General features: G+C 46.3%; 1 protein-coding gene across 6 annotated transcripts in view; it reads left to right on the top strand.

Moving 5' to 3' along the window:
• TBC1D22B (TBC1 domain family member 22B) overlaps window positions 1–14,221 on the top strand; it is a 911,570-nt gene that overhangs the window by 30,569 nt on the left and 866,780 nt on the right. The window lies entirely within an intron of this gene.

The raw sequence follows: 14,221 nt of genomic DNA, 5'->3' as shown, positions 1-14,221 counted from the left end.
AGAGCACTTTTTATTCAAAGAACCTATAGTACAGCCAAGAAAGGTTTAAAAGTGCTGCACAATACGTGTACAGTGATGCAGTGTCCAGATTGAACGATCCACTTGTATACAATTTATAAGAATTTAAAGTCCATATGTGACATAAAGAAAAATTCATAAGTATGAAAGCCCAAAGTGTATAAAACTTCAGTATTGATAGGACAGCCTTATTACTCCAAAAATCACCTCAGTGCACAAGCCGCCACCAGTAAATGGGTTGAAATGTGCTTACCGGATTGTGTGGCCTCAAATGCTATTAACCTAGAGTTAGATGGGCATCAGGAGACTAAGATCTCCCAGACTTTAAACTGTATGGTGAATCCACGATCCTTTTCCACGTCGGTCAAGGTAAACTTCTCACTCATAGGTCAATCGTCCTAGAAGCAAAAAAAAATCTCCACATAGTGCAAAACCATTTTTTTATTAAAAGAATATTGCACTTGCATCCAAGAGGAATAAACAGGCATGTCATCGTGAAACCCAATAAAACGTAGTAGTCCAACGTAGTGGTTGCATGAACATTAACCTAACATGTTTCGTCTGATAAGACATCGCACCAGGTGATCTTTGGAGTAATACAACTTTCTACTATAAATACTAAAGTTTGATACACTTTGGGCTTTCATACTTCTAAACCTTTTTTCTTTTGATGTCGCATATGGACTTTAATTCATATACATTGTATACAAGTGAATCGTTCAATATGGACAGAATTGTATGATTTTTTTATTTTAACCATTCTTTGAATAAGTCACTTTATATCACTGTACATTTATAGCGCAGCACTTTTAACCTTCCTTATTTGTGCACAATGTTTTGTCAAATTGTGGCGTTTGCAGCTGCTTAGTTTATAGGTCTATAGCGCAGTATACTATTAGAGCTTACTATAGTACAGACAGCTTGTCAAAGGAAAGCTGTAACACAATTTTTGTTCTTGGCTTTAGATATGCTTTAGGATCCCCGGAAATTTGGGTCCCAATCACTAAGAAGTATGCATTATTTTAACTATTCTTCTATAATTTTCTCCCATAAATGTTTAAAATGCAGATACAAATATTGTTTATTAAATACTGTGCAAACCTTTTCTATTCAGGTGTTGGAAAAAATGCTGTAACTGCTTAAAAAAATTGTGTGTGTATTGTAAGATTGGGGTGATCAAACTCCTGTGCTAGGTGCGTTTTTCAGTGAGTACGCCAGTCCAGAACTGAGTTTTTAAGAGCCTGGTAGCCCACTTTTATTTAAATAAACAAAAACCAAAAGGTTGACGCTGCGCTAAATTAAATATTGAATTATAAATGTAAATAGCTGCTAGCACTAAATTGTGTACAACAACTTGGTAACATAAAAAAGAAAAAAACAGTGCAGCGCTAGTGAGTGATATTGTGCTCATATAAATTAATAATAAACAAAAAAAGTCATTCTGGAATAAACTGAAAATTTAGCCAGAATAGGAAAAAACATAAAAATGCAGATGGATATATGAAGAAAAAGTCTTAAAAAAACACGAAACAAAGTTCATATGACTCTATCCAGTAATTTTCCTTGTGAAAGAGAAGTGGATTGTGCAGACAATGTGAAAAGACTCTTGATTGATGTGAGGTAAGCTGTCACCAATACACCCGTGAGGAAGGATAAGATTGCCTGCTTACCAGATGAAAAGACTGTTTTGCATCAGTCTAATAGGGCCTGTGGGAAGTCTGGTCTCCCAATACCTTAGCCGTCAAGATAACCACGGTATAGCTCAGCATACAATCCGAAGAGTCATAAACCAAAAAAAAGAGAAGGACCTCTCATAGCGTATAACGTTTAAAAATAGAAGAGGGTTTAATAAAAATTGCACTTACAATTAGGCAATATAAATACAGCATGGATAGCAAAACGTCTCCGATCTCTTGTTCCGATGCTTCTCGCTACTCGGTCAGGAAAACACAGCCGGCGTTCAGGACGCCGGCTGTGTTTTCCTGACCGAGTAGCGAGAAGCATCGGAACAAGAGATCGGAGACGTTTTGCTATCCATGCTGTATTTATATTGCCTAATTGTAAGTGCAATTTTTATTAAACCCTCTTCTATTTTTAAACGTTATACGCTATGAGTGGTCCTTCTTCTCTTTTTTTTGGTTTATGACTCTTCGGATTGTATGCTGAGCTATACCGTGGTTATCTTGACGGCTAAGGTATTGGGAGACCAGACTTCCCACAGGCCCTATTAGACTGATGCAAAACAGTCTTTTCATCTGGTAAGCAGGCAATCTTATCCTTCCTCACGGGTGTATTGGTGACAGCTTACCTCACATCAATCAAGAGTCTTTTCACATTGTCTGCACAATCCACTTCTCTTTCACAAGGAAAATTACTGGATAGAGTCATATGAACTTTGTTTCGTGGTTTTTTAAGACTTTTTCTTCATATATCCATCTGCATTTTTATGTTTTTTCCTATTCTGGCTAAATTTTCAGTTTATTCCAGAATGACTTTTTTTGTTTATTATTAATTTATATGAGCACAATATCACTCACTAGCGCTGCACTGTTTTTTTCTTTTTCACTTTTATTTAAAAGCACAAAAGTTCACAAATACAACAGTATTTCTGCATCTTGCATAGCCAACAGTTTAGCCTCCTGGCTTTCATACTTGACATCCGGCTGTTTCGGGCCTTTAGCCTAGGCCTATGTTCTGTTCCTCAAAACAAACAGTTTCCTAGGGATAAGCTCAAACCTAGCTTTCTCCTGATAAGCGTCTTGCTGCTCAATCATCAAACGACATCTGCCTCCTGCAGACTTGCATGCTCTAGCTGCACCCATGCAGCGTCTGACTCCTCTCAGAGGGATTGGGAATCCACCCGATTATAGGAACAGACTGTTGGGTGGGGCCCTGAGCCATGTCAGGTCAGAACTAAAAAGCCCAAGACACAGCTGTGAAATTAATGTGTCTTTCTCTCCAAAATCTGGCGTAAACCAGCAACCTTGCACAAAATCCGACCATCACAGTATACATACATACATACATACATACATACATACATACATACATACATTCATTCATTCATTCATTCATTTTTCCCAAGGCGTCTTTCAGGACAGCACCTTGAGAGATAGCGACTCCTCTCTCTCCTTCAGGGAACATCTTCTATGGGGGGAGTCTATATTCCAGGTGAGCCTGGAGGACGGCTTCCCTCTTACCTCCTTTTTTTCATTGGCGATAAGCCAGCGAGACCGTCCGCCCTCCCATGCCACTGTTCGGTGGCGGTAGTAGCCGGGCTCTCCTTCCCCTCCGTTGTGCTCGGTGAGAGCCAGATGGAAGCGCCCGGCGGCCGCGCGCCATTTGGGTATACCCATGATGCACGTGGTCGCCGGGTTATTGTGTCATTTCCGGCGCATCTGCAGGGGGAAGGGGCAGGGCAGAGGCTGGTGTCTATTTCCGCTTCCGGTCCGGCGCAGCGGCGCTATAGGAGTCCAAGAGCGTGTTGCAAAGCCACAGTGAAGCGCTGGCACTCTGCGATGGAGGTAGCGGAAAACCCAGCGGTGGGGACGGGCACCAACAAGACCCCGGAGGGAGGCAGCACTGTAAGTCTGTTTTTCCCTAATGGGATTCTACCCTTTTTTTCTAGGTGGAGGGCCGGTCTCCTCCCCCCCCCCCCAGTGGCTTGGGGGCCTGTCTGGGCACGGGAATGGCTTTCTTTTCTAGTGCACCTAGTTAGGGGGCCACATGTGGGGACGAGGTTCTCACTAGGGATTCCCCTGCTTTCTTCTGCTTTTCCTCCAGGTCAAGACTTCTGACACAAAAAGGAAATGTACCTCATGTAGATCTAAGATGAGCGAAAGTTGGAAGAAGGCACTATGCAATGCATGTATTTCTTCTTTGGTTCAAGAGGAATCGGCCTCAATGCGGGAAGAGTTGATTACCTCTGCAAAGAAAGAACTGTTTGCTACGATCCAGACCCTTCGTGACTCACTAGTTTCCCCTTCCACAACTCAGGCCTCCACCTCTCAGCCCTCTCAGGATTCGGTGACGTTACCAGCTCTGGTTTCCTTAGCTGAAGAGCCAGTGTCCAGGGAAAGTTGCTCCCATGTACCCTCCAGTGAGGGGTCAGAGGAGTCTGCAGTATCCCCTTCAAAATGTAAGTTATCCTTGGAAGAGGTTAAGGGCTTACTCAGGGCCATCTATGTCACATTAGGCCTGAACGAGGAAAAGAGGGATTTAAGTTTGCATGACCGCATGTATGCTGGTCTAAGCGAGGCCAAGGGACAGACCTTTCCGGTCCTCTTAGTCATTTCTGAGGCCATAGTTAAAGAATGGCAGGATCCAGAGAAAAAGGCCTTTTTCTCAAAAGCGCATAAAACAGGGTTCGACGAACCCCGGGCGCCAGGTCAACATTGCGACTAGAATTCGCAACCTGGCTCTTGGCGCATCCTGTGTCTCTGTGTGCCCCCGCTGCTTGATCGTGTCGGGCCGCGCCGGACGGCAGGTAATTGAGGCCACGCCTTCTGCAGGCCTATGCTTTCTTTCTGTGATCTGGCGCCATCTTGTGGTGGCCATTGGTATGACAAGACAACCAGCAATTCTAATGGTGCTTCCCCTGTCTGTTTTCACTGCCATCTCCTTTCCTCTAATTAGAACCCCCAAACATTATATATATATTTTTTATTCTATCACCCTAGAGAATAAAATGGCGGTTGTTGCAATACTTTCTGTCACACCGTATTTGCGCAGCGGTCTTACAAGTGCACTTTTTTGGGAAGGAATATACTTTTTTTAATAAAAAAATAAGACGCCAGTGAAGTTATCCCAATTTTTTATATTGTGAAAGATCATGTTATGCTGAGTAAATTGATACCCAACATGTCGCGCTTCAAAATTGCGTCCGCTTGTGGAATGGTGACAAACTTTTACCCCTTTAAATCTCCATAGGCGACGTTTAAAAAATGATACAGGGTGCATGTTTTGAGTTACAGAAGAGGTCTAGGGCTAGAATTATTGCTCTCGCTCTACCAATCACAGCGATACCTCACATGTTTTGCTTGAACACCGCTTTCATATGCGGGCGCTACTCACTTATGCATACGCTTCTGCGCGTGAGCTCGGCGGGACGGGGTGCGTTCCTGGCTCCTAACTTTTTTAGCTGGCTCCTAGATTCCAAGCAAATTTGTCAAGCCCTGGCATAAAAGGCGCTTTCCTTTTGAGGAAGATCCGGCAGCAGTGTGGAATAAGTGTCCAGATCTATGAATCTGTCTTTTGAGGACATGGGTGTTCTCAAGGACCCTATGGACAAACGCATGGATCTTCTCCTCAAAAGGGCATGGCAATCAATCATGAACAATTTGAAACCCGGCATGGCCACAACATGTGTTGACCGGAATCTGGAATTTGGACTAATCGGTTAAAATCCCATATTTCGGCGGACTCGCCAAAACAGGAAATTCTGGACTCTTTCACCACTTTATCCTCGACAGTGGCCTATATAGCAGATGCTTTGGCGGAAGCAGTTAAGATGTCGGCAAGGTCCGCAGCTTTGGCTAATTCAGCGAGGAGGGCATTGTGGTTAAAGACCTGGCCTGGTGATGCGGCGTCAAAGAACAAACTTTGTGGGATTCCTTTCTCGGGGGACCTCCTTTTTGGGCCTGAACTGGATAGTATCCGCGACAGGACTGCGGATAGGAAGAAATCCTTTCCAGTCGAGAGGAAGAAACGGCCCCCTAGGCGTTTTTTTTTCGTACGCAAAGAGTGCAAGAGAAAGGTAACAAACCTCAGGGTGGTAGTTGGTCAGCGCAGAAAGCCAAGAGAAAAGGGGGAATCCTTTTCAATCCTCCTGCGCAAACTGAAAAAACCCAATGACTCGCCCGTACGGGTCGGCGGAAGGTTACAGAGTTTTCTTCCGCGGTGGTCAGAGGTAACTTCCAACCGTTATATCCTGGCCCAGGGAAAAGAAAGTTTACCGCTCAGAGGTCCCAGAGAACTGCAAAGTGGAGTCCAAACACTTGGGTGCAGGCACTGCAATAGTATGCAAAAATGTATAAGAAAGAACCGGGACGGCCGCACTCCAAAAATAAAAATTTGTTCCTTTTAATAAAAACTGGTCACAGCAAAAAATCAGGAAAAAAGGCTAACGCGTTTCACACTCTCATACAGTGCTTATTCATAGCTGGTTATGTGTAGCAAAAGAAGACATTTATACTCTATTCAACATAGAAAGCAATTGTGTAGACGCCCTCAAAGCTAATTGTTTAATTGGCTAATCAGGGAAAGTGATAATCACAGGTGTATCACACAGATAGGGCTGAAAGTGTTTTCCACATGTCCACAAACGTGCATCCTATCATCCATTAGCCATAAAAAAGTCCTAGAAATGCAGAACTATAACATGTGAATGTGTGGATGAATGGCATAATACATGATTAATATGCATATTATTACACACGAATGTAAATGAGACCCAAAACTGAAAACACATGGAAAGGATGTGTAGACTAATATGGGAAAATGAAAAAAGTGATAGATTAAATGTGTGTGTGTGTGTGTGTGTGTGAAAGGGGTGAATGGGTGAAAGGAACAGAAAAATAAGAAAGGAAAAGAAAAAATATATGTGAGTGAAAAAGCATATAAACTGAAGGTCCTATGGAAACGTATGTGACACAAGAGTGTGGAGGAGTGAATAGTTGTGTGTGTGTGTGTGTGTGTGTGTGAAAGGGGTGAATAGGTGAAAGGAGCAGGAGCACGTATGTGAGACGAGAGTGTGGAGGAGTGAATAGATTGAGAAAGTGATGGATGTGTGAAAGGGGTAAAGTGAGTGAAAAGAAAAAGGAAAATGTGAAATGAGGTCGGGGAAGAGGGGGGTGGGGGGGCAGGGTGGAGGGATGGGAGAATCGGGGGGGGGGGGGGGGCAGGAGGAAGGGAGGGGAGAGGGGGAAGAAGGGGAAAAGAGCAGAATGTGCGAATGAGTGAAGACTGATATGTGATATAACCAAATGTGAAATGTGTGTGTGTGTGCGAGCAGAGTAAATGTATTGTTAATGAGTGCAAAGACTTGTAATTGAAGGTATATTTTGGAAACGTATATCAGGAAAGCCCCGTGAATAGTGCGATAGTGATTAAACTGAAATAAAATTAGAAAGTGAATGTATGAAAAATATATAATCATTAGACATTCACTTGGTGGAGGTGATAATGCTGTCCTGTGTCGGACTGTTATTAGACTATATACTCAAATGATGGGTACATATATAAACTATTTATTTTGTATAGATTTTAAAGCATTTTTTAGTAGATTGTGTAAATTCTCGTTCTTATTATTAATTGCCATTATTACTATCATCGTTCTTATTTTTGTTTGTGGTGTTTAATATGCTGTGATGCTGTTATGAGAGGACTTCAATGAGTAAAACAACTAAGTTTAATTAATGAGCCCAATTTTCTAGCAATAGATAACATATATATTGTAACTTGTTGTAGACATGTGGAAACACAAACTAGTGTGCAAGATCTGGGTGCTCTAATTGACAAGGTCACGTGATCCACATTTGGGATAAAAAGTGGGGGGGGGGGGGAGGGAATAGTCAATGGAGAGCAAGCACCAGGCTGCGCTCCAATGGACCCCACAAAGCAAAGTCGAGACAATAACCATCAGACCGCGCTCCCCGCTCAAATGTGTCCCCTGCATATCCCACATGCAGCCATCGTGACAACAATGAGCATCGCATAGAAGCCATGGACAAAACACATATGTATCCATCTAGAACATAATTCAAACGGGTGTATAAGATGTGTATGTCCATGCAGCACCTACATGATCTATTACCCAGTCTTCACATGTATATATGCATGTAGCAAAATGTTATAATCATAAAGCAGAATGAACATATAACAAACAAAAAGAAGGTATATATATTATAAAAATAATTAAGTTGGCATAAACTTATGCTCATAGTGTGGCGCTCCGAGGATGATAAAAATAGATATAAAAACTTTCTTTTCCTTTCTTTTCTTATTTTTCTGCTCCTTTCACCCATTCACCCCTTTCACACACACACACAACTATTCACTCCTCCACACTCTCTTGTCTCACATACGTTTCCATAGGACCTTCAGTTTATATGCTTTTTCACTCACATATATTTTTTCTTTTCCTTTCTTTTCTTATTTTTCTGTTCCTTTCACCCATTCACCCCTTTCACACACACACACATTTAATTTATCACTTTTTTCATTTTCCCATATTAGTCTACACATCCTTTCCATGTGTTTTCAGTTTTTTGGGTCTCATTTACATTCGTCTGCATAATATGCATATTAATCATGTATTAACCCATTCATCCACACATTCACTCATTCATTCATTTTATATGTTTATAGTTCTGCATTTCTAGGACTTTTTTATGGCTAATGGATGATAGGATGCACGTTTGTGGACATGTGGAAAACACTTTCAGCCCTATCTGTGTGATACACCTGTGATTATCCTTTTCCCTGATTTGCCAATTAAACAATTGGCTTTGAGGGCGTCTACACAATTGATTTCTATGTTGAATAGAGTATAAATTTCTTCTTTTGCTACACATAACCAGGCTGTTATATGGCGTCGATAGATTTGAGGGATGCTTACCTACACATCTCGATCTCCCCGCAGTCCCAGAGGTACTTCAGACTGGCAACAAAGACTGGAGGTGTGGTTCATCACCTCCAATACAGGGCCCTCCCATTCGGGCTGTCATCCTCGCCTCGAATTTTCACTAAGGTGATGGCGGAAGACTTAGCCCCGCTCCGTCTACAGGGGGTGGCGGTCATACCCTACCTAGACGACCTTCTGTTCTTTGCCCCTTCTTAGGAAAGGTTGTTGGGAGGACCTGCCCAGAGCGCGGGTCCACCTGGAATCACTTGTAGGGGTGTAACGGATCAAAAAACTCACGGTTCGGATCGATCCTCGGATCAGGAGTCACGGATCGGACACCCCCCCCTCCTCTCGGTACAGAGAGACACCCCCCCTCCTCTCGGTACAGAGAGACACCCCCCCCCCTCCTCTCGGTACAGAGAGACACCCCCCCCCTCCTCTCGGTACAGAGAGACACCCCCCCTCCTCTCGGTACAGAGAGACACCCCCCCCCTCCTCTCGGTACAGAGAGACACCCCCCCCCCTCCTCTCGGTACAGAGAGACAACCCCCCTCCTCTCGGTACAGAGAGACACCCCCCCTCCTCTCGGTACAGAGAGACACCCCCCCTCCTCTCGGTACAGAGAGACACCCCCCCCTCCTCTCGGTACAGAGAGACACCCCCCCTCCTCTCGGTACAGAGAGACACCCCCCCCTCCTCTCGGTACAGAGAGACACCCCCCCCTCCTCTCGGTACAGAGAGACACCCCCCCTCCTCTCGGTACAGAGAGACACCCCCCCCTCCTCTCGGTACAGAGAGACACCCCCCCTCCTCTCGGTACAGAGAGACACCCCCCCTCCTCTCGGTACAGAGAGACACCCCCCCTCCTCTCGGTACAGAGAGACACCCCCCCTCCTCTCGGTACAGAGAGACACCCCCCCTCCTCTCGGTACACAGAGACCCCCCCCCCTCCTCTTGGTACACAGAGACCCCCCCCCCTTCCTCTTGGTACACAGAGACCCCCCCCCCTTCCTCTTGGTACACAGAGACCCCCCCCCCCCTTCCTCTTGGTACACAGAGACCCCCCCCCCTTCCTCTTGGTACACAGAGACCCCCCCCCCCTTCCTCTTGGTACACAGAGACCCCCCCCCCCCCTCAGGTAGTACAGACACTCCCAGCGTGTGTCCCATGAGTGCGGGCTCCCCCTCTGTGGGTGTTAACAGAGGAGGGCCGCCGCCGGGTGTACCAAGATGGCCACGGCTCCGGAGCTAGGGTGAAGCCGCAGCCTTTCCTAGCGTTATGGCCGCGGCTCGGGAGGTAGGCCGAAGCCGCGGCCATAACGTTAGGAAAGGCCGCGGCTTCGGCCTAGCTCCGGAGCCGCGGCCATAACATTAGGAAAGGCTGCGGCTTCGGCCTAGCTCCGGAGCCGCGGCAATCCGCGGATCACAGTGTGTTCCGATCCGAAGGGGGTGACCCGTTCGGATCACGGATCAACTGTGATCCGTTGCACCCCTAGTCACTGGGCTGGATTCTGAATCTTCAGAAGTTGTCCCTAGTGCCTGCTCAATAGATTTGTTTCTTGGGTTACCAGGTGGATTCGTTAAACCAAAGAATTTTTCTTCCCCAGGAGAAAAAGGTCAAGGTCCAGGAGGCCGTGTTGCGGCTCCAGTCCAACCAGCCTATAACTATAGGGCAAGTGATGTCGGCATTGGGAGTTTTGACTTTGACCATGCCGGCTATTCAGTGGGCGAGACTACATTTCAGGTGCTTTCAAACCTTTCTCCTGAGGTCATGGGATCAGTCTCAGCTCCCTGGACACTCACGTAAAGATCCCGGCATGGGTAAAAAGATCCCTCTATTGGTGGAAAGACCAGCAGGTTCTTTCAAAAAGTCTGGAATGGGCTTTTCCAGTGGGGAAAAGACTGACTACACACGCCAGTGCGTGGGGATGGGGAGCCCACTTGGAAAGGGACTTCATCCAGGGGTTCTGGATAAAGGAGGAATCGGAACGGTCCTCAAACTGGAGAGAGTTAAGGCGATAGCTTTAGCTCTAAGGAAGTTTGCTCCGGATCTTCTAAACCATCACGTTCAGGTGTTGACAGACAATGCTACGGCTGTAGCATACCTAAACAGGAAAGGGGGCACAAGAAGCAGACCTCTGCAGATTCTTGCCGCGAGTATCTTGCTTTGGGCAGAAAAGAACTTGCGATCCCTTTCAGCGTTGCATCTGAAGGGATCCCTGTATGGGGTGGCAGATTTCCTGAGCAGACACCAGGTATGGGAGTCGGAATGGTCTCTGAACCCGGAGGTTTTTCTAGAGATCTCCAACAAGTGGGGTTTACCAGAGGTGGACCTTTTTGCCTCGGGAGAGAACTACCAGGTGCCTCTATTCTTTTCCCTAAACCAGGGGTGTCTAACTCAATTTCGTCGAGGGCCGCATCAGCAGTGTGCTTGCCCTCAAAGGGCCCGTTGTATATGGGTCGCACTACATACAGAGTGCAGAGTTCAGTATTATGTCAGGATTCTGCTACGTACAGAGTGCAGGGTTCAGCAGTGCGCTATGTACAGAGGGTAGGGATTCGGGGGTATGCTACTGTACGTAGCATACCCCCGAATCCCTACCCTCTGTACGTAGCGCACTGCTGAACCCTGCACTCTGTACGTAGCATAATCCTGACGTAATCCTGAACTCTGCACTCTGTATGTAGTGCGACCCATATACAACTGGCAGGAACCTGCAGGAATTCAGGGGTACGCTACGTACACAGTGCAGGAATTGATCTATATCAGGTTGCAGGCTTTTGCTGCATTTTCTGACAGTGCGCCAAAGATGCATCATGTAGGAATTATAGTGCGCTTTCAGAAAATGCAGAAAAAACACACAACCTAATAAAAATCAATAGGACTGTGGGTAAAACGCAGGAAAACTGCAGATACACTAGCAATGGGCCAAAACACAGAAAACCAGTGTGAACCCACCTAAAAGCACAAGGGATCAAGCAACTACCACAGGCTAATGACACAATTTGGCTGCAGTCATAACTACTGCTGGAGAAAAAAGTTTAAAAAAACGAGGGGAGGGGAGATAAGTCGCTGAGCTCACACTTGGATGGTCCCTGGAGGCTTATCACTGAGAGATATCCTGTGTACCTTCTATCTGCCGGCTGCTCTGTTCGTAATATCCCAGCTGCACGGCTTCTTCACTCACTGCACGGACTCTTCACACAGGAAGAGGGGAGAGGGAAGGCAGAGCAGACTCAGCCTCTCCCGTTTGTGTAGGGGGAACTGTGCACTGTGACAATGTATTGACCACAGTGAGCCAACACAGATGCAGCCAGACACCCCTACATTTACACACACAGCTTCTCCTGTCCCATAGAAGTTTATGGACAGACGAAAATCGGGTTTTTACTGTGCTGCTGTGAGATCAAGAGGTGCCGGTGTGCCACATGACAAGGCCTGGCGGGCCGGATTCGGCCCGCGTGCCTTGTGTTTGCCACCCCTGCCCTAAACAGACTGGACGGGTCCCTAGGAATAGATGCTCTGGTGCATCCCTGGAGTTTTCGCCTGTGCTTTGTGTTCCCCCCCCCATTCCAGTTGATTCCCCTAATTCTGAGGAAGATTCAGAGGGAAAGGGTTCCGGTCATTCTGATCACTCTGTACTGGCCCAAGAGAGCGTGGTTCTCGACGGTCCTAGGTATGGCTGCCAGACCATGTTGGCATCTACCTCCCAGATTAGACCTTTTGAGGCAGGGCCCGATGTTCCATCCGGACGTGTCCAGTCTCCCTTGCAGCCTGGTATCTGAAAGGCGGCTCTTGAAAGAGAAAGTTTTTTTTCGGACCGTTTACTGTCTACCCTGTTAAACAGCAGGAAAAAAGTAACGAGCCATTTACGCAAAGGTTTGGAGGGTGTATATGACCTGGTGTAACTCCTCGGCCCTGGACCCAAACGACCTCAAGCCATTTTGGAGTTTTTGCAGGATGGAGCAGATAAAGGATTGGCGGTCAACACTTTAAAAGTGCAAGTATCTGCCCTGGCAGTCTTTCTAGAGAGTTCTGTAGCCTCAGAACCTTTGGTAACTAGGTTTTTCAGAGCCCTCTCGAGGGCTAGGCCGTCCCAGGTTAGGGGATTCCCGAAATGGGATCTCTCTTTGGCTGGAAAACCCTTTGAGCCCTTAAAAGATGCATCTCCCATAGATGTTACTTTGAAGGCTTTATTCCTGGTTGCCATAACCTCAGCGCACAGGATTAGTGAATTGCATGCCCTGTCAATAAGGGAACCTTGCTTATCTTTATTTTCCGATAGGGTTGTGCTTATAACAGACCCAAAGTTTTTGCCTAAGGTAGCTTCAGCGGCCAATCACTCTCAGGATTTTGTGTTGCCTATTTTTGTGCAAATCCCTCAGGGAAAAAATACTTTTTTTCACATGCTAGATGTGAGAAGGGCTTTGTTATGCTAAAAAAGTGCTTCAGACGTACAGACTCTTTTATTTGTTTTGTTTGGGGGTAACAAAAAAGGACACCCAGCCTCAAAGGGTACCTTGGCTAAATGGCTGAAGTTTGCTATTCGGGAGGCCTACTTGCATGCAGGTGTGGTCCCGCCAGAAGGGATCTGTGCTCATTCAACGCAAGCGCTTGCAGCCTCATGGGCAGAAAGAGCCGGTGCCACCCCGGAGCAGATCTGCAAAGCGGCTACGTGGTCAAGCTTCAGCGCGTTTGTGCGGCATTACAGGTTGGACCTTACTTCTGCCAGTGACCAGGCATTCGGCAGGAAGGTCCTACAAGCTGTTGTCCCGCCCTAAGGTGGTAAGTCTCTGGTATCCTCTCAAGGAGCTGTCCTGAAAGGCGCCTTGGGAAAATTCAAGTTAGACTTACCGGTAACTTGTTTTCCAGAAGTCTTTCAGGACAGCAGCGACCCGCCCCATTGGTTTTGATGTGCCGTACTGTGACTAACGTATGTGTTCCACCCGGGGCCGGAGGTTTCTCTGTGACAACTGAGTGTTCCTGGGAGGGGCCTCCCTTTAAAGAATTGGGAAGAAGGTGTTTCCTTAAGGAGAGGGAGGAGTCGCTATCTCTCAAGGTGCTGTCCTGAAAGACTTCTGGAAAACAAGTTACCGGTAAGTCTAACTTGAATTTTTTTTGATCAGTTTACAAAATGAGTAAGGGTCCTTTCACACGAGCGGACCGTTCGTCCGTTCATTACAAGTCCATTAACGGACTTGTAATGAATCCCTATGGGATCGCGTCCGTTAGCGGATGGAGCATCCGCTAGCGTCCGCGTCCGTCGGGATCCGCTTTTGAGCCCCGCTGAGCTTTGGCGGACACACGGAGCAGACCCAGAAACGGTCCGCTCCGTGTGAAAGAGCCCTGGAAGAAAAATCTAAATCTCATCAATATTTGGTTTGACTATTTTGGATTCAAACCAGCATCAATTCCTCTAGGTACACTTGCACAGTTTTTGAAGGAACTTGGCAGGTAGGTTGTTCAAGACATCTTGGAGAACTAACTGCAGACCTTATGTGGAGGTAAGCTACCTCAAATCCTTCGGTCTCTTCATGTAATCCTAAACTGACTCGATGATCAGGGCTCTGTAGTGGCCAA

Source organism: Rana temporaria, chromosome 2 (genome assembly GCF_905171775.1).
Source record: "Rana temporaria chromosome 2, aRanTem1.1, whole genome shotgun sequence".
Lineage (NCBI taxonomy): Eukaryota > Metazoa > Chordata > Amphibia > Anura > Ranidae > Rana > Rana temporaria.
Note: the sequence above shows the minus strand (reverse complement) of the source record. Positions and strands in the feature narration are given on the sequence as shown.